This window comes from Podarcis bocagei, assembly GCF_964188305.1.
Source record: "Podarcis bocagei genome assembly, chromosome: 8".
Classification (NCBI taxonomy): domain Eukaryota; kingdom Metazoa; phylum Chordata; class Lepidosauria; order Squamata; family Lacertidae; genus Podarcis; species Podarcis bocagei.
The window spans coordinates 28222105-28240722 of NC_138133.1; the positions used below are offsets into that span (position 1 = coordinate 28222105).

Genomic DNA, 18618 nt, shown 5'->3' on the forward strand with positions numbered 1-18618 from the left:
TTAAGTTATAATACGTTAACATGACATAAGATGTGAATAATAACAATGTTTTATATATGAAGCAAAAACATATTTTATGTTGGGAATGGGCTAGAATACTTGGCAAGTGACTTATATCCATAACAATTTCATTTAAATATTGCTTTTGCATCCCATCTATCTTAGATGCAATTTTATAGTCCCTTTTTAAAAATTCATTTTGGCATGACCTCTTTGAGGCTGCAGCTTAGTGCCTCTAGCCTACATATTCAATTGCACTTGTACTTGTTCCTGTTCAATTACATTTCAAAGTGCAGGAGCCAGTAAGTGCCCAGACATGAACTGCATTTACTATTCTGGGACTCTTCACAAATTATAACTTGCATTCGGTTATGCACAGAAATGCAGGCAGAAAGCCGAAAGGGAACCCATCACTTCATTCAAAATATGGCCTGTCCGATTTGACTTAGAGGTTGCACAGTTTGGAAATATACCTCCGCAAGCTGCAGCGTTCTGGAAATCTGTCTGGGTGAGTGAGTGTGGATTTTGAATAAATGTAGACTAGGATACAGCAAATGAATGCTTTCTCGAATGGCTGAGTCCCTGCATAGCTTAGGTATGCACCTCCGCCTCCTCTGCCCAATCTGTGCCTTGAAGCTAGCTCCGTTCTTTAAGATCTGCTCATCGTGGCTTGGATCGAGTTCCTGTGGTCTCCCACTGGAGGAAGTGGAGGCAGGCAGGGGGAGCTGAGTTGGTTTTGAACAATCCCTTCGTCCTGATGCAACCCTCTGGAAATTTGTTCTGGGTGATTGTGGCACCTTCTGGAGCAGCACAGGAGAGGTGGTGCAAATGGACCGAAGGAGGAATGGACAAAAATGGCCTCCTTCATACCTTCAAGCAGAAGCTTCCACTGTATAATAATAATAATAATAATAATAATAATAATAATAATAATAATAATAATAATTTATTATTTGTACCCTGCCCATCTGGCTGGGTTTCCCCAGCCACTCTGGGCGGCTTCCACAAAGACCAAAAATACACTAAGATGTCACACATTAAAAACTTCCCTGAACAGGGCTGCCTTAAGATGTCTTCTGAATGTCAGGTAGTTGTTTATCTCTTTGACATCTGATGGGAGGGCGTTCCACAGGGTGAGAAGGCCCTCTGCCTGGTTCTCTGTAGCTTTGCTTCTCGCAATGAGGGAACCGCCAGAAGGCCCTCAGCGCTGGACCTTAGCGTCCGGGAAGAACAATGGGGGTGGAGACGCTCCTTCAGGTATACTGGGCCGAGGCCGTTTAGGGCTTTAAAGGTCAACACCAACACTTTGAATTGTGCTCGGAAACGTACTGGGAGCCAATGTAGGGAGCCAACTGCAATGTATTGCAGTTCCCTGCACGAATGGACAGAACTTTCTGTTAGTGGTAGGCCTATGTAGAACCCAACCCATGGTCTTGCTCCATGTGAACCATAAGTTAATTCTGAAGTCTTGTAGACACATATCTTTCCACCCATGCTTTCCCTGACCCATAAGATTGGATCCTGTTTTTATAATAACTGCTTCACTGACTTTTATGTTGTATCTCTGTCTTTAATGACACTGCATGGTTTTAATGTTGTGGTTTTGCCTACCACTCAAGAGACTTTCCAAATACTAGGTGGCTTAGAAGTGCCTTATAAAGAAACAAACCAATAAAACGGCTCGTGGTCTTTTATGGTTTAAAATTTAGCTGAAACAGAAAGACTACTGGGAAAGAAGGTACTAGGCATTATATTGTAGACTGGGAAGTCTTCTGTACTCCCACTCAGCCAACCTTGGTTTCGGATTGGCTCAATATATAAATGGTTGATTTCCTATTCACCATGATAGCATTATGAATCTTAGGTCAAAAGACTGAATGTAGTCCTTCAGGTCTAATTATCTGGCCCTCAAGACTCTCCCTGGGTCAAACCACGATCTTTGGTCTCGCTCTTTGCCCTCCGTAAGTCCTTCTGAGTGGCTGGAATGCGTCTGTGAATTATGCATCTTGCTTGCTTAGATGAACGGTGAAGAGGTGTGTGTGTGTGTGTGTGTGTGTGTGTGTGTGTGTGTGTGTGAAAGCTGGCCCACCCATTAGGCAGGGAGAGGCAGCTGCCTCAGGTTCCAGAAGTGCAAGAGATGGTGCCCTGCCCACCCCACCACCTCTACCACCACTGGAACACCCTCCACTCTTGCTGAGTTACAGCGAGAGGGGGGCTTTCCCACACACAATGTTGCCACTCGTCTTCCCTGCCCCTAGGGCAGAGAAAACGAGCAGCAAGGCCTTGCAGAATGCTTCTTTCTTGCTGAGTTCACTGAGAGGGGCTGCATTCCAGCAGTGGCAAATGTGGTGGGGGCAGGGTGTGGTACATTTCTGTTTCATCTCAGGTGGTGAAATGGGACGGGCCACCTTTAGTGTATGACTACATTCCGGTCACCTTTGGCCTTTGTGTGACTGGAATGTAGCCTACTATACAATGATAAGTGTCACATCCTTTGTCCTGCCCACATTTGCCTCTGGACCTACCCACCACTAACAAATATCTCCCAGAAGGTTCCCCCGTAAGAGAATTCCATAGGCTGGAAAATTTCTCAGTCTCCAACCTAAGTGGTAGACATGGGTACAGAATATTAAAACTGCAATCAGGTAAGGCACAAGGCTAAGACCCATTCTGCAAAAAACCAAGACCAAACTTTCCCACCATTTGTTATTTGAAAGGTATTAGATATTTAGATGTGAAACATGTGCCAGGTAGATTAAATTTCATACCTGCCTTAAAAAGTTTTTATTCATTCAGTACAAAACCTTTTTTTTATTTTCTGTGAACAGCTCTTCATACTCTGTTCTAGAACAGGCTTGGGCAGAAGATGAACAAATAATAGATGACTTGTGTGTGTGACCAGGGGAACCAAAGACCTTTTCATCCTGAGAAGGAGGAGAAGGAGAAGGTGGTAGGTTTTGACAGGTTGTTTAGATCTTGCAGTTGGAGCAGGCAGCATAACCAATTCTGAGTCTTGTAGGCCTTCAAAGAAATCTAAAATAGTCGTGCCAATATCAAAGATTGAGTTGTCAGCTTGAATATCATTCATTATCATTTCTGTTTATATCAAACGCCTTTGGCTAAAGACAGATGTTAGTTGAAAGTAGAATGTGAGGTGCATTGTTGTCCATAGTGAATACACCCATCACTCTTGATCTCTTTTATTTATGCTTTGTGAAGTACACAAGATGGGGGGAGGGGGAGAATAGGCATCCTATATATTAAATATAAAGATGTTGCCCATACTGAGACAGACTCTTGGTCCGTGGTCTCAGGCAGAGATCTCTTCCAGCCTTGTTGCCGTGGTTTCTTTAGCAGAAATGCTGGAGAATCTGGAATGTGCTTTCTGCCAAGGTGCCATGGTTCACCTCCAATATACAGCCACATAGTTGGAGGGCTCTTTGCCCTGCATTCTACCAGTGCAATGATATTAATCATTAAAACATGTCTTCCTGATATCGCAGCACATGCAATTCCTCATAAAATAAAGAACAGTTGACTTTGTGGTGTAAAGGGTGATGTTAGTTAATCTGAGCATGAACAGTGAGATTTTCAGAGATTTTGCCTATTTTGGCTGGCATTCATTGTTTAAAATGCAATGTTTGGAAGAAATGTCCCATAATGCAAGGAAAATAGCACACCAGGAAGACAATGGAGATCAGGAGAAGGTTGGCGTCCCCTCAAGACTTCAGGCAAATTCATGGAGCCAAAGGAAGTCTCCAGAACAAAGATGCTGGAGGCAGTTAGTTGAATCCTTTGTTAAATGGATGAATGGGGAAAAAAATATTCCTAGGATGGTTTCAGGAAAGCAGTTTTCAGGCTGAGGTTCAACACCCCCCCCCCCACACACACAAACAGAAACCTATTTCTCTGTGAGAACACAGAGTGTAAAGAGCAATTTATTTCACTTTAGACAAGTAGGGTTCAACAACAACAACAACAATAACAACAACAGCAACAACAACAACAGCAATTTATTTGTACCCCGTCCATCTGGCTGGGTTTCCCCAGCCACTTTGGGCGGCTTCCAACAAAGATTAAAAATACATTAAAATGTCACACATTAAAAACTTCCCTGAACAGGGCTGCCTTCAGATGTCTTCTAAATATCAGGTAGTTGTTTATCTCTTTGACATCTGATGAGAGAGTGTTCTACAGGGCGGGTGCCACTACTGAGAGGTTCCCTGTAGCTTTGCTTCTTGCAGTGAGGGACCCGCCAGAAGGCTCTCGGCGCTGGACCTTGGCAGAACGATGTGGGTGGAGACGCTCCTTCAGGTATACTGGGCCGAGTCATTGCTGTCAAACTGCGGTCAGTTAGGTTGGCAAGCACATGGGATGGGGCCTACTCGGTGGTGGCACTGTGGTTGCAGAATTCCTTTCTTATGGAACCATGAAAGGTTGAGTTCAGCACAGGCCTATAACCATGCCTTGAAGACTCAATTGTTACAGTCCGCCTTTTCTTTATACACTGTGCTACTGATTTCTGAGTCTTTGGTATGAGTAAACCATACATTTAAAGGGCATCACTTCTCTAAAATAATCATGGAAACTGTAGTTTACTCCTCACAGAGCTATGCATCATCCAAAATAGGAAAAGTGTGGGGCACAGATTGAAATAAAATTTGCATTTCCTAATCTTGATTTTATACATGCAAATTTAGAAATAATTACTATAATTTAAATAGAAATACCACACACCTCGCCATAGCAGGGTAGACAGTGATGCAAGGATCTGTGTGCTTGCTCAGTCTAGAGTCCAGGAGCTGTCAATGGGCAGCTTCAAGATCCCTGCTGCTCTCCCTTCTTTATCTTCAGATAGGACTTGGACAGAGGATGGTCACTGGACACCACTTGAAATTGAGAATCACCTTCTGTAATGTAACCCCTATGGCCAACATGCAATTCCCTGCAATGTAGGCTGGAATGGCACAGGGCAGGAAGAATTTCATCCCCCTATAGGAAAAAGAAGGAAACATGTAGGCAAGGGAATAATTCTCCCTTGTCTCCAGCTGTACATTCTTCTGGTAGTTCTCCCAACCCTTCCCCAAGCCAGAGGAAGGAGACAGGAAGCCTCATTGTGTAAGCAGAAGTCATTGCACATGCTTCAATTGATAAGGCTGCTTAGGTGAATACAGAAAATTCCAGTAGCTGAAGACTGACAAAACTTTCTTATTTTGTTTTAATGTCTGCAGCAATATTTTTAGCCCAATAGCCATGCAAACAAAAGCAAATTACAAAGAAATCAAACTGGTCCATATGAAGTGCTTTATTATTATTATTATTAGTAGTAGTAGTAGTTGCAGTACCATATTGAATGGTATTCAGCTGAGGTTTACTCAGAACAGACCCACTAAAATTAACAAATACGACTAAGGGCTCTCCTACACTTGTCTCTTGCCTAGAAAACATGGGTCCAAGTGTTTTTCCCCTTGTCCTGCTCCTTTCCCAGGGAAAACCCACTCTTTAGCACTAAATCAAAGTGAAACGTCAATCCAGAAAAACCCCCGAACTACTGTTTGCTCTGATTGAGTGCTAAAGAGCAGTTTTCCCTAGGGGAAAGCAGCGGGCCAAGAGGAAGTGTTCATGAGCCCTAAGTTAGGTTACTTAATTTCAATGGGCTTGGTTTACTCTGAGTCAAACTTAGTTGAATGCCCCGCTTTGACTCTTGAATGAGACAATGACTTTAGAAACCATGGGGACTGAAATCCCCCCCCCCCGCTTTACCTCCTCTCTTTTTGTGAATAATTTATGCGTCGGAATGGCTTCATCGCCGACTGTTCTCCTAGCCATTAAACTGAAATAGAACTTACAGAAAATGGGGCTCCAGAAGAGAAGGTCAGCCTATGGAAATACTGCTATTGCTTTTGCGCCATTATTAACACCTCCTGACACGCGGTGCTCAGAGAGGGGAAAAGCTAATCTGTAGACCAAAATGATATGGTGATCTAAGGATTGATTCCAATGTGTGCTCAGGAGGTGAATATCATTACAAGAAAGTGGAAGTAAGAAAAGCGCATGGAAATGGGGAGAGAGTGTGACGGAAATAAGTTCTTTAAGTCGACACGAGAACAAACTCTTCGCAGGCTGCTTGGGAGACCCACTGCCTGGAATCTACAGGGTGGCCTCGTAGTTCCAGTGTTCCAGGCAGCATGCCGATCTGTCTGCATTAGAAATCATCTTGGTTTCTGAAGAACAGCCAATCAGATTTGTCTTTCATTTTTTAAAATAAAAGAATGCACTTGGGTTAAGTGTTAAAGTGAAAAAGTGTTTTCGTCCGAAGAGATGTGTGCTGCAACATGTTCAGTGTGTTAGCCATTATTGTCTATTTGAAGCACATTTATCTCTCAGAACATTTTATCATCTCACCCCTATGGTTTTCGGGCTGAATTGTTTCCATGCTCGGCGGAGATGTTTTGAAGCAAGCAAATAAAATTAATCCCACTCTCGTGATTTCTAAGTTCATATGTCAAGATTTTCATTCCCCCAAGGTGAGTCAAGTTATTTCCCCCCCAAAATTGATGGCTAACAACCTGAAAATAAAAGATGGCGGCAAATGGTTGACATGTCCACAAACGGTAATTTGAATCTGCCAGGCTCATTATTATTTATTGTTACATTTTTATTCTCCAAAGACTGTGTGCATGTAGATGTCCCATTTTATCCCCAAAACAATAGTTTCAGGTGACTGTGAATGACAGTGAAATCTGTGCCTAGAAGCTTGAGATACTTGAGATGTCCAAGTATGCAGGTGCAGGATTGCAACCTTACATGTATCTGTTTACTCAGATGCATGTCTCACTGAGTTCAGTGGGGCTTATTCTCAGGTAAATTTGTATAGGACTGTACCTTTCTGTACAATCTTACCCTTTCTACTTAGACATACAGCAAGTTCAGCAAAATTTAGTCCAAGATAAATTTATATAGACTTGCAGCCTGAGAGAGTCATCCAAAGTCATTGAGCTGAGTAGCGAGTTTCATGGTTCAGCATAGATTTGAATTGAGACACATAACTACCGTATTTCTCACTCTATAAGACGCACCAGACCACAAGACGCACCTAGTTTTTGGAGGAGGAAAACAAGAAAAAAAATATTCTGAATCTCAGAAGCCAGAACAGCAAGAGGGATTGCTGCACAGTGAAAGCAGTGACCCCTCTTGCTGTTCTGGCTTCTGGGATAGCTGCGCAACCTGCATTCGCTCCATAAGACACACACACATTTCCCCTTACTTTTTAGGAGGGAAAAAGTGAGTCTTATAGAGCAAAAATTACAGTATGTTATGCTGACTCACAAAAAAAAGAACATATCGGTTTTGTTCAATGTACACAATTCAAATATACCAATTAGCCCTTAACTCATGATGTCATAATAATGCCTAACATTTGTGTCAGGAATGGGGAAGCTATGGACTTCTAGAAGTTGTTGGGCTTCCATCAGCCCCAGCCAACATGGCCAAAGATCAGGGATGATGGGAGGCGTATTATGAGAATACCTGGAGGGCCACAGGTTCCCCATCTCTGCTCTCTGCCATCTATATGCTCATTGAAGAAAACAAAACTTTGGGTTGGAGGAGCTACCATATTTCCTACTTATTCTTAATAAGGAAATAGGAAATATATGGAAAAGGAGGGGGAATCTCCAGAGCAGTGTTTGCATTAAGGCAGTGCTGCAGATACATTCACAATAGTTGCTAGTTCTCAGAAAATGTGTAGCCGACCTACTCACATATAGAAGTATTCAGGATCTGTACAGTGGTACCTCGGGTTACAGACGCTTCAGGTTACAGACACTTCAGGTTACAGACTCCACTAACCCAGAAATAGTACCTCAAGTTAAGAGCTTTGCTTCAGGATGAGAACAGAAATCATGTCGGCAGCAGTGGGAGGCCCCATTAGCTAAAGTGGTACCTCAGGTTAAGAACAGTTTCAGATTAAGAACGGACCTCCAGAACAAATTAAGTTCTCAACCCGAGGTACCACTGTAGTTTTGTTAATTCATTTTTGCTTGGTCTTTAGGTACATGAACCACTAATCACAAAGCAGTTTTCTACTTTGCAGCCATAAAGCGGGGGGACAGGGGACGGACTGATTTAAGGAGCTGCTGGGGTTTGAAGATCTTTCATATCTGTCTGTAAGGCCTCCACCTGTTGAGGTGAGGAAGGGTGAAATTGACACGTTGCTACCAGGTGGTGAGATGAAGAATGAAACCGACGCATTGTTATGGAAATAACCAGTCACAAATTGTGTGGCTGCCACACACTGGGCTGTACCCAGTGCTAGCCCTACTCAAAGTAGACCCACTGATGTTAATGGCTATGGCTAACTTAGGTTCATTTATGTCAGTAAGTCTCTTCTGAGAAGAAGTAGCACTGAATACATTTCACTGTCTCTGAATGAAGGCTGATATCCTACACCTACTTACATGGTAGTAAAGCCCACTGAACCCAATTCTGGACAGACTTCTATAGGATTGAACTAACTTTCTTTTCTGGCATTGGTTTTAAATGAAACCTGTTCTTCTGAAGATCCTCCTGCATAATAATAATGATTACAATTTTCTGAATGCTGTTCCTTATGTAGCCACAGTGACACCACCCACACAGAAGAGGAACATGGGGAGTTGGAGGGGGCAGGGTTTACGGGGGGGGGGGGGACTTTAGAAAAAGCCCTAAACTGGATTGCTCAACAACAACAAACACACAAACAAAAAACAACAGGCATCCCTCGGAGGGCTGAGTGTGCTCCGTGGGCACAAAATGTTGTCGGTCCCACTAGTAAAGAGTATATTTGTTAAAGCAACTACCTTAAGTCATAACAGCAAGGAATAAAAGGATTATGAGATAACCTGACAGCTTTCTAGTTCTGATTTAGATGTCAAATAAAACTTCTGAGCCAAGATAAATGAGATGCACTTAAAGGCAAAAGGTATGAGCCAGTGAAATACCACTTCAATAAAATATTCCTGCATCATTGGCTAGCATGTTGCTCTCTGCTGTGTTTTTCGTGTATTGCAGGGCTAAAGAACCTTACTCAGCTTGAGGGCCATATTTCCAAGAGCCACATGCCAGTGGTGGGTGGGGCTGTTCTACCACTGTAGATTAGGCTTGTTTCTACACACATTCATATGTCCCTCTCTAAGCTCCATCTAGGCAACTAGGGTCTCAGCTATACAGCTGCAAATAAAAAGTTCTAAGTGTGTTGTAAAGGGCAATATACAACTGTGACACTAGATGGCAACAGTGAGCTATGACAAATTCAATGTATTTTTCAAAACGTTTTTTTAAAAAGCATTTTCACATCGTGTTTTTTTTGTGTGTGTGTAGGACAGATGGTCCGTGTTAAAGGATACACTTCAGCCAGGCAAAAGCACTCGAGGTAGGATCTGTGAGGGGTGTTTTTATGAAAGCCTGGAATGTGCTCTTGAATTCTGATAATTCATCTTGCTTGCTTGGAAATAATTTTTTTGATTTTTTTTTAAAGTGAGGTGCCAGCAATCATATATTGATAAAAGTGCAGTGGGTGCCAACGGAAAATGGTGGCCATGGACAGCAAAAATGAGCTGCCCCCCACCCAAAAGACCTGGCTTCACCCTATCTGAATGTTTCCCTCCAAAATTATGATTCCTTCCTTCCTTCTTCCTGATAACAATGGTGTCTACTATTATTATTAATAATAGTAGTAATAACAATGAGGGAGTGGGTGTTATAACTTCCCTGAGCCTGTGCTTTCAGCGGGTTCAGCATGGACTGGTTCCCCATCCCAGCATAATCAAGGTTCTCTTATTCTGCATTAAGATACTTGCATGGCTCATACACTTCACCCATATGCACTTTGCCTGAATATAAATGGAAGGATCTGATCTGACTGTCCATGCCAATTTGTTCCCTTCCTCCATTCACCTAAATGAGAAACCTGGTGTTCCTGGTGGATACATTAGAGGTTTTGCTTGTAGAGCTGATTTCATGACCTGTGGTGCATGCTTTTTTGATGAATTAATGTTTTACTCATAATTAGGAATTTTCTCTGTGCACTGGTACTTCTGAATCAATTTATCATTTCCCCCCCCCCTCCAAAAAAGGGTAAGATGACTTAGAAATGAATGATTTAGAAATGCTCATAAGGGACTAAAAACCTGTAGGTCCCCTTGATTTTGAGGTATCTCAAGGACAGTATTTTTAACCTCTCTGATCACTGTTGACTTTATTGAGCTCCATTTCTAAGATACAGCATAATCAAGGTTCGGTTTTGATAAATGAGTTTCATTTAATGAGTCTACAGGAAAGCTAAATGACAGCAAACACACACACACACACGAGAAGAGAGAGAGAGCGAGCATCTTTTGGAGCCTTTATCCAGTTACTGTAAATCATGCCATTCAGGCAAGCTGGGGTGATGTTAACTGCCAAATTTCATTTAAGATGTACCTTTATTTGCTCTGACAAGCCACTCAAAATACTTCCAGATTTCCATAAATGAACTCCAGAAAAACATTAAATTAGAACCGTTTGTGGCAGGTCCTCATTACATCCTGAAGAGTATACAAATTAAACTATTTTTATTAGGAAATTGGAAAGAAGGAAATGTTAATAAAAGCAATGGTTTAAAGGCACTGAAATATTTACTTTTTATTTGAGAGAACCCATTAGTGATTTTGGGTCCCATGCCACATTTTTAATCCATTCCCCAAACCTATCATCCAATAGAAAAAGAAAGGTTCATATTAAAGCAACATTCATGCCCCCCCCCCCACATTTAGATAGCACTTGATTCCATTTCTTGACGTTTCCACACCTGATAATTTCTGATAAAAGCCACTTCTGGAAATTTAGCAGAATCTCGTAGAAGTTTAGTGCTGCTTTCTGTGTTAATTGCTTCCAGAAAAAAAACAAAAACAAAATCTGCTTGCCACTCTGTTGACTCAGAAAATCATGGCACTTTTTGCAAAGTAAGGTTTCTGCTGTTTTCATGGATCCTGCCATATATGACAAAATTTGGGGTGGTATTCTAGCATACAGTTCTTCCCTGCCATTTTCATGGGCGGGGGATCAGAAACACATTTGCATAGAAAGGGTGGTGGTGTGCCTGATGACAGCCGCTGTTGTGTCACACCAGACCCACTGAGGTGACTGAGGTGACCATGAGGTGGCGGCCTGTGGTTCAAGAAGCCACAACAGAAACCAGGACAGAAGCTAGCATTGTAGGCAGGAGAACTAACAGAATAATCCCCACATCTGAATGCACACACACACCCCTCAGTGGCAGAGGAAACCTCTTGGGCACCTGGGGCGGTGCGCCCAGGGGCGGGGCTGCCCACCCATAGGGATGGCCCATCCCTATGGACACCATACGCCCCATCCCACCCACTGTCTGCCCGCTGCCTCCCTCCCCAGCTATAAGGCAGCTGAGGCCCCACAGTGGTCCCTGTCCACTGTGGGCGCTGCACGTCCCGTCCCTATGGGTGTGGTGGCAATACGCCCAGGGGGGATTTTGTCACACACACCCCGGGATGACACTTGGGACGGGCCGCCTCCACCGCACCCCCCTTTCTCTGCCACTGACACCCCTCTCTCTGTTCGCATCTGTATTGCATTGACCTCCCTACCACCTCACCCTTCCCTGCCATCTCTCCTGGTCAACAGCAGCAACCCACCTGCTGAGAAGCTAGCGTAGCATCCACCCCACCTGGTGAAGTCACTTCTGGTGAGGACCAGCTCTTACTCAAAGAGGTAATGTAGGTCAGCGAAGGTCCACTCACTCCACCACCGCCCAATAGATACACCCAAAGAGCCTCTGAGCAGAGGGGCAAAACTGTAGCTACAGCACAGAAGATTCCAGTTTCAGAGCTGTTGGCTTTAGGAAACAAGTGTACTGACTGCATTACAGCCACATTTAAACAGGTTTGGACCTTGACATCTGGCATGATAACTGATGCTTACAATCTTGCATTTGGATTACGTGTGCAAAAAAATACAATGGGCAGGATGCACACCAGGAACGTTCAAGGACTTCCCATTGAGCAACAGGGCTCCCTCCCCCATCCTCTCTATGATTTCCTTATGCAAGTCAGTGGACAGAGACCTCCATTGTATCTCCAAATTTCCATGGCAGGGTCAGAAGGCTAACTCTCACCAATGACCCTCAGGGTATTAGAGTGTTTACTGTATGTGACATTTCCCCTGTCCCAGTCTTTCCTGGCTATTTTGCCATGATCTCTTTCCCTATGCAGGTCAACGCCGTGATCTCTTTCAGGGGACAAGATTTGACACCCACTAACTTTGAGTAGGTACCTGTATAAATATAGGTTTGATAGTGATGGTTTTGCACCCCCTTGGCTCAACGCCCTGTGCAGAAGAACCACTAACCTAATCTATAATAATAATAATTTATTATTTGTACCCCACCCATCTGGATGGGTTTCCCCAGCCACTCTGGGCAGCTTCCAACAAAGATTAAAAATACATTAAAATGTCACACATTAAAAACTTCCCTAAACAGGGCTGCCTTCAGATGTCTTCTAAATGTCAGGTAGTTGTTTATCTCTTTGACATCTGGTGGGAGGGTGTTCTACAGGGTGGGCGCTGCTACTGAGAAGGCCCTCTGCCTGGTTCCCATGTAGCTTTGCTTCTCGCAGTGAGGGAACCGCCAGAAGGCCCTCGGCACTGGACCTCAGTGTCCAGGCAGAATGATGGGGGTGGAGACACTCCTTCAGGTATACTGGACCGAGGCCGTTTAGGGCTTTAAAGGTCATCACCAACACTTTGAATTGTGCTCGGAAACGTACTTGGAGCCAATGTAAGTCTTTTGGGACAGGTGTTATATGGTCTCAGCAGCCGTTCCCAGTCACCAGTCTAGCTGCTTCATTCTGGATTAATTGTAGCCAGATCTAAACTGGCACTGTCTCTTTTTCTCAAAGAGTATAGGCAGTATTCCCAGAAACCCATGAGGGGATAATCCCACCCGCCAATGACCCTTGGGTAACAGAGTCATTGCTTGGAGGGTGACTTTTCTTCCAGTCCAGTCCTTTTTTCCACCCTGTGATTTTTATTGTACATCCCCTAAAATGGTAGTCTGGCCTTGCCAGAGAACCATTGCAGCTATCAAATTCTGACAGAAAACGAAAAAGATATAGATTTTTCCTTTGTTTAAAATGGATCAAAATGTAAAAATGCCCTGCATAGAAACTCCTGAATGTCTCTGCATGGACACCCCTGGATGTTCCCTCTTCATAGGGAACTCTGGGAAATGTAATTCTGGGAGGAGAATACAGTCCTCCTTAACAACTCAACCAAAAGACGTTCCCAGAATATTTGGGGGGAGGAGCCAATACTGTTTAAAGTGGTACATAGCACTTTAAATGTATGGTGTGACCTCAGAATAAGGCGTATTCTGATTTGGGATGAGACTCAGTCTGACTCAGAATATATTCATTTGATTTTTGCATTGGTGGTTCTGGGCCAGGGGTCGCCAAACTGGCACCCTCCAGATGGTTTTGGACTATCATGCACATCTGCCCAAGCTAGTAGAGCTGCGCTGATTGGGGATGATGAGCTTTGTGGTCCAAAACATCTGGTAGGGGGCAACAGGTTGGCAATGGATGTTCTGAACTGGGTCCATCTCAACACTACCAACTGCAGCAAGTTCCCTGAATGAATCTCAGTTTGCTCATGTTTCACAGCTTTCAGGTGTGCTAATCTTACACGTGTGGCATGTGAACAACAATAGGTTCTCCAGCTGAAAAAAAATATACCAATCCCTTTGCACTGGAGCTCCCAGATCCACTGAGTTCATAAACCTGGGAACCATGTTCATGTTGAGGCATGTAATGAAGAGATATAAGACAAAATGATACTTCAAACAGAGCAAGATGAATCCAATGGCAACTCTGAGTGTTCTGTGTGGCTTTGAATATGGAAATCTCTAGCCAGACCTTACCATATTGGCATTCTCAGAATGTGGTTGGTGCATATTCGTGTTGGCGTGTCGATATCCATTCGGACCGGGCCTTTGCAGAAGTCAGTTGTGCTACCCACACAGACAGGGCTTTAGGATTTCTCAGGCTGAGCACTTCTGTGCAAAATTGGGAATGCCCATATGGAGGTCACGTTGCATAAATGTGGCTCTTTTATGTCAGGCGAAGGCCCAGGGCAATTACAGATTGCTCAAAAAATTGCATTTATGGCATACAACATTACTCAATTCTCATGTGACTTGGTTTGAAGAGGGAAAATGAAAAGTGGTATTTATCAGCTTGATAATAAATTTCTCTCTCTCTCTCTTCCTCCCTTTATTCCTTTGTAAGCCTGGTGGATATTCTGGGGTGAGCAAAATGCACACACACAAAAATGGTATTTTCTTTAAATGGCTTGGTTAATGGTTTCCTACCCTCTTAGACGGCCATGTGCTCTGATTGCTCTGCGTTCCTCTTCTCCTTGTTCTGCAGACCAGATTGGTTACATTAAATGCTTATGTTAATGTTCCATCAATTAGCTTTTTCTTTCTTTACATTTTGTTTTTCATTGTTTTGCTTTGGCTTTGTTTTTACTCCCTGTATAATTAAAATGTTTAACGTTTTTCCTTCCTGTGGTCAGGACACATTCACTTAAAGCTATTTTATTCTAAATCAAGACAGAGGGCAAATGGAAGCAATTAGAATTAAGGGCTAGTTTATCCTCCCACCCACCCCCTCCTTCCACCCCATAATGCAGTGATGTCTCTTCTGTAAATTACACTATCATTGCTGCTTCATCCTCCAGATCCCCCTATATGAGATTATATATATATATACATTCACAAGAAGGCTAGCCAATGCAACATCATCTGCAATGGGAGTGAGGGGGCCGTAGACAGAAATCTCTGCTTCTCGACACAACAATTCATTTGCAATGTCCATTCCAGTTTAACCAGATTGAGTTGGTGATATAACTAATTCCAGAAGAGCTTGTCATTGCGGGGGACGAGGGCAATGTAGCAATGCTTCAGTAGGTGGCGCTTCAACACAGCTCACCTGGTACACTGGCTCAGCTTGTACACAAAAATCTTGTAAGAATACTCTCGCATGGTTTCTAAGCCTCCTTCAAGAGAGAATATACTGCCAGATTGTGAGCTCTGGTCTCTAAACCGACAAAATGTTGGGACATTGTTCCTTGCAACTCAAGGAACTTCTCCATACCTTGGTTTCACTTGTTATCATTGTATAACTCTTATTTTTGGAGGAGGAGGAGAATAAAAAGAATCAGACTCTGCACTGCTGATGTGCGTTTGTTTATTTATTTATAAAAAAGCATTATTTTTCCAATGGGACATTTGAGACTGGAACTAGATGTGTCAGGAGATGGAAATGAGCAGACTGAGATGAGATATGTTAGACATCTTCAAATATCTCAAGGGCTGTCACATGGAAGATGGAGCAAGCTTGGTTTCTCCTGCTCTGGGGGGGGGGTGATGGTGGGGTAGGACTGGAACCAATGGTTTCAAGTTACAAGAAAGGAGATTCCAACAAAACCTCATGAAGAACTTTCCGACAGTAGGAGCTGTTTGACAGTGGAATGGTCTCCCTCAGGAGCCTTTTAAGCAGAGGTTGGGTGGCCATCTGTCATGGATGCTTTAGCTGAGATCCCTGCATTGCAGGGGGTCCACATGGGACCAAAGAGAGCCTGGTGGGGCCCATCACAGCTGTAGGAAGGCCTGGCGGGGCACACTGCAGGCTACAGAATATTGAGGGGGCCTGTCTTGAAAATTGGGGGCGACTTGGACCACCCCTGATGGCATTGTGACGTTAACATATGAGAGTGCTGGAGGTGAAATAGTTAAACAGGTTACCCAATCAGGACCCAGGGGGTGGAGTCAGAGGGACTATAAAACCAGCTCTGGGAGGGGCAAAGGGAGGAGTTCGTTGGGGGTTGGTTGGAGTGGGAGTGAATTGGGATAGAGTTTGTGGGTAGGTTGAGTTAATGTAGCGAAATAAGCTGAGTCAGGAATAGTTCGGGGCTAGGAAGACAAGTAAATATCTGAGAGGTGGTTTAGTGAGTGAGAGCAGGTAGCAGAAGTTATAAGTCTGGATAGGCACCCCATGATTGTAATTGACCGATACCATTTATGAAACCACACGCTTGTTAAAATGCAATAAATAAACAAAAGTTTATGTTCCAATTTAACCACGACTGGATTCAGCATTGTACCAGGTAGGGCCTGGGTGGTGGCAGAGAGAAATAAAGTGGTGGCACAGGGATCAATAGACGGTGAAATGTCCGGGGACCCTGTGTGATCGCCACAGGAGTCCCCGGCTGCAATCCTATACCCACTTTCCTGGAAGGGATCCCTATTGAACACAATAGGACTTCGCACCGGCAAGTGTAGGATTGCTAACGCACATATGCGCGAATACTGGCCTTAATTACTGTGAAGTGCAACAATGATGATCAGCAGAGAACTTTGAGGCTGAAGTTCCAGGAGTGGAAGTTAATGGCACGGAAAGGGAAGTAAAACTGTTCCTCTCTCTTCCTCTTTCCTTTTGCTGCGGGTGTCAGCTTCATAATACTGGCAAGGAGAAACATTCCCAATGGCTGCCATTTCCCCCGGAGACAGGGCTATATGGTGAAAATGGCAGTCACCATTTTCATTCGCCAAAAAATCTCTGGGACCAATGCTATGTCAGCAGTGTATTTCCAGATGCATCTGGGGAGGAAATGATTACAGAGAGAATTCACCTTCACCTTCATTTTACCCTCATTTTATCTGCCACCTGACTCACTGGTGGCAGGGGGCCATTTTGGCTCGGCCTGAATTTTAATTAGGAAAAAGGGTTGTTGGGGGGAAAGGAACGCACATTCCTTACATTATCAGGTGAGGATATAGGGTTGTATATAATATTAGTCATACTCAGAGTCAAGTCACTGAAATTAATGGACCCAAGTGAGTCATGTCTAGGGCTGCCATATTTCAATTTGAGATCCTGGTAATGTCCAGGGAAATCCGGGAGTAAGGCACGCCTAGTCGTGTCCATTAATTTCAATGGTTCTGTTCTGCATAGGACTAGCATGAGATACAACCCACAGTTATAGTGGGAGAAGTGCTGGATCCTGATATGTTTAGGGCATGGGTAGGCAAACTAAGGCCCGGGGGCTGGATCCGGCCCAATCACCTTCTAAATCCGGACTGCGGACGGTCTGGGAATCAGTATGTTTTTACATGAGTAGAATGTGTCCTTTTATTTAAAATACATCTCTGGGTGTTTTTACATGAGTAGAATGTGTCCTTTTATTTAAAATGCATCTCTGGGTCATTTGTGGGGCCTGCCTGGTGTTTTTACATGAGTAGAATGTGTGCTTTTATTTAAAATGCATCTGGGTTATTTGAGGGGCATAGGAATTCGTTCATATTCTTTTTTGAAAATATAGTCCAGCCCCCCACAAGGTCTGAGGGACAGTGGACCAGCCCCCTGCTGAAAGCGTTTGCTGACCCCTGGCTTAGGTAGAGGCCTGCCTTCCTTAGAATCTGATTCCCCATATCACTGAAGGCCCTGGGTGCTTGAATGCATTCTTACCATTGCCACAATACCAACAACACAAAAGCAACAAACAATCCCTAAAGGCAGGCGGGACCCAAATCTTTTTCTGGCTGCAAACTGGAACAGTAGCTTGAACTACGTATACCTGGAAGGTTGGGGGGAAAGCCAGTGCAGACAGATTCCGGAGCAGTCATAATACGCTGCTTTGTATGCCCAGTAGCTCACCTCTGCTTTAGTTTGCAATAAGTGCAGCTTCTCAACAGTCTTCAAAATCAGCGCTGCACATTAGAATAGTTAAGCCTGGAGGTTAGGAAGGCAGGATTGACAGCTGCTAGGTATGAATCAGAGAGAGCGGTGGGGTGGGGGTGGGGAGCCACAGTCTTTTCACAGCAGATGCTTTGTAATGAAGTATACAGTGGGAAGAATTTGAACATTACTCATGAATACTCTCTTTGCAAAAGCAAAGGTCCCCCCCCTCTTTTTAAAAAAACAACAACAACAGCAACACCTTGCCATCTTGATTATTTGCTCTTATTTTTCATTCTGTCTTCTTGACGGAGCCATTACAGATTTTAAGCAAACATCAATCCAAAATCCAATTTTTAAAGATGTGCATTTCTCTATATAACTCACTTAAATGTTCTAATTATTTTTTTTCTTGGGGAAAAATTGTGCGTCTTCTTTGTGATGGCTTGTTCTCTTCATACCTTTTTTTTGTGTGTGTGTCCTTTCCCCCATTTATGGGGTTGGGAGTAGGGGGAGGCTGAACTCTCGGGTTTGCGCTTAGAATATATTGATATCTCTTGCTTCATTGATTTTTTATTAAAGTCCTGAGGTTTGAATTAATGATTGTCAACAGCAGCTTTTGGGGTTGTTCGTTATTTGTTGTAGCTTTAAATGATAGCTTTTAAAGATGCCTTGTGTTTTTCTTTGCACAGTGGTTTGCAGAAGCCAAAGTATTTAAACACACACACACACACAAAACCCCCCATCTTCTCATAAAGGCTTAGCAGTTAGCGCTACTATATGCCAACATAAAAAAGGCAGTGTAAAGTCAAGCTGCCGTTGCTACTGT

At 43.6% G+C, this 18618-nt stretch overlaps 1 long non-coding RNA gene across 1 annotated transcript in view; it reads left to right on the forward strand.

The window, feature by feature from the left end:
- The first annotated feature begins 188 nt into the window (after window positions 1–188).
- The window catches only part of LOC308594056, a 38988-nt gene continuing 20558 nt past the window's right edge, over window positions 189–18618 (forward strand). Inside the window, exons 1-2 of the long non-coding RNA XR_014011274.1 lie at window positions 189–508; window positions 2829–2950. This is a non-coding gene — a long non-coding RNA (uncharacterized lncRNA). The remainder of the gene's footprint in view (window positions 509–2828; window positions 2951–18618) is intronic.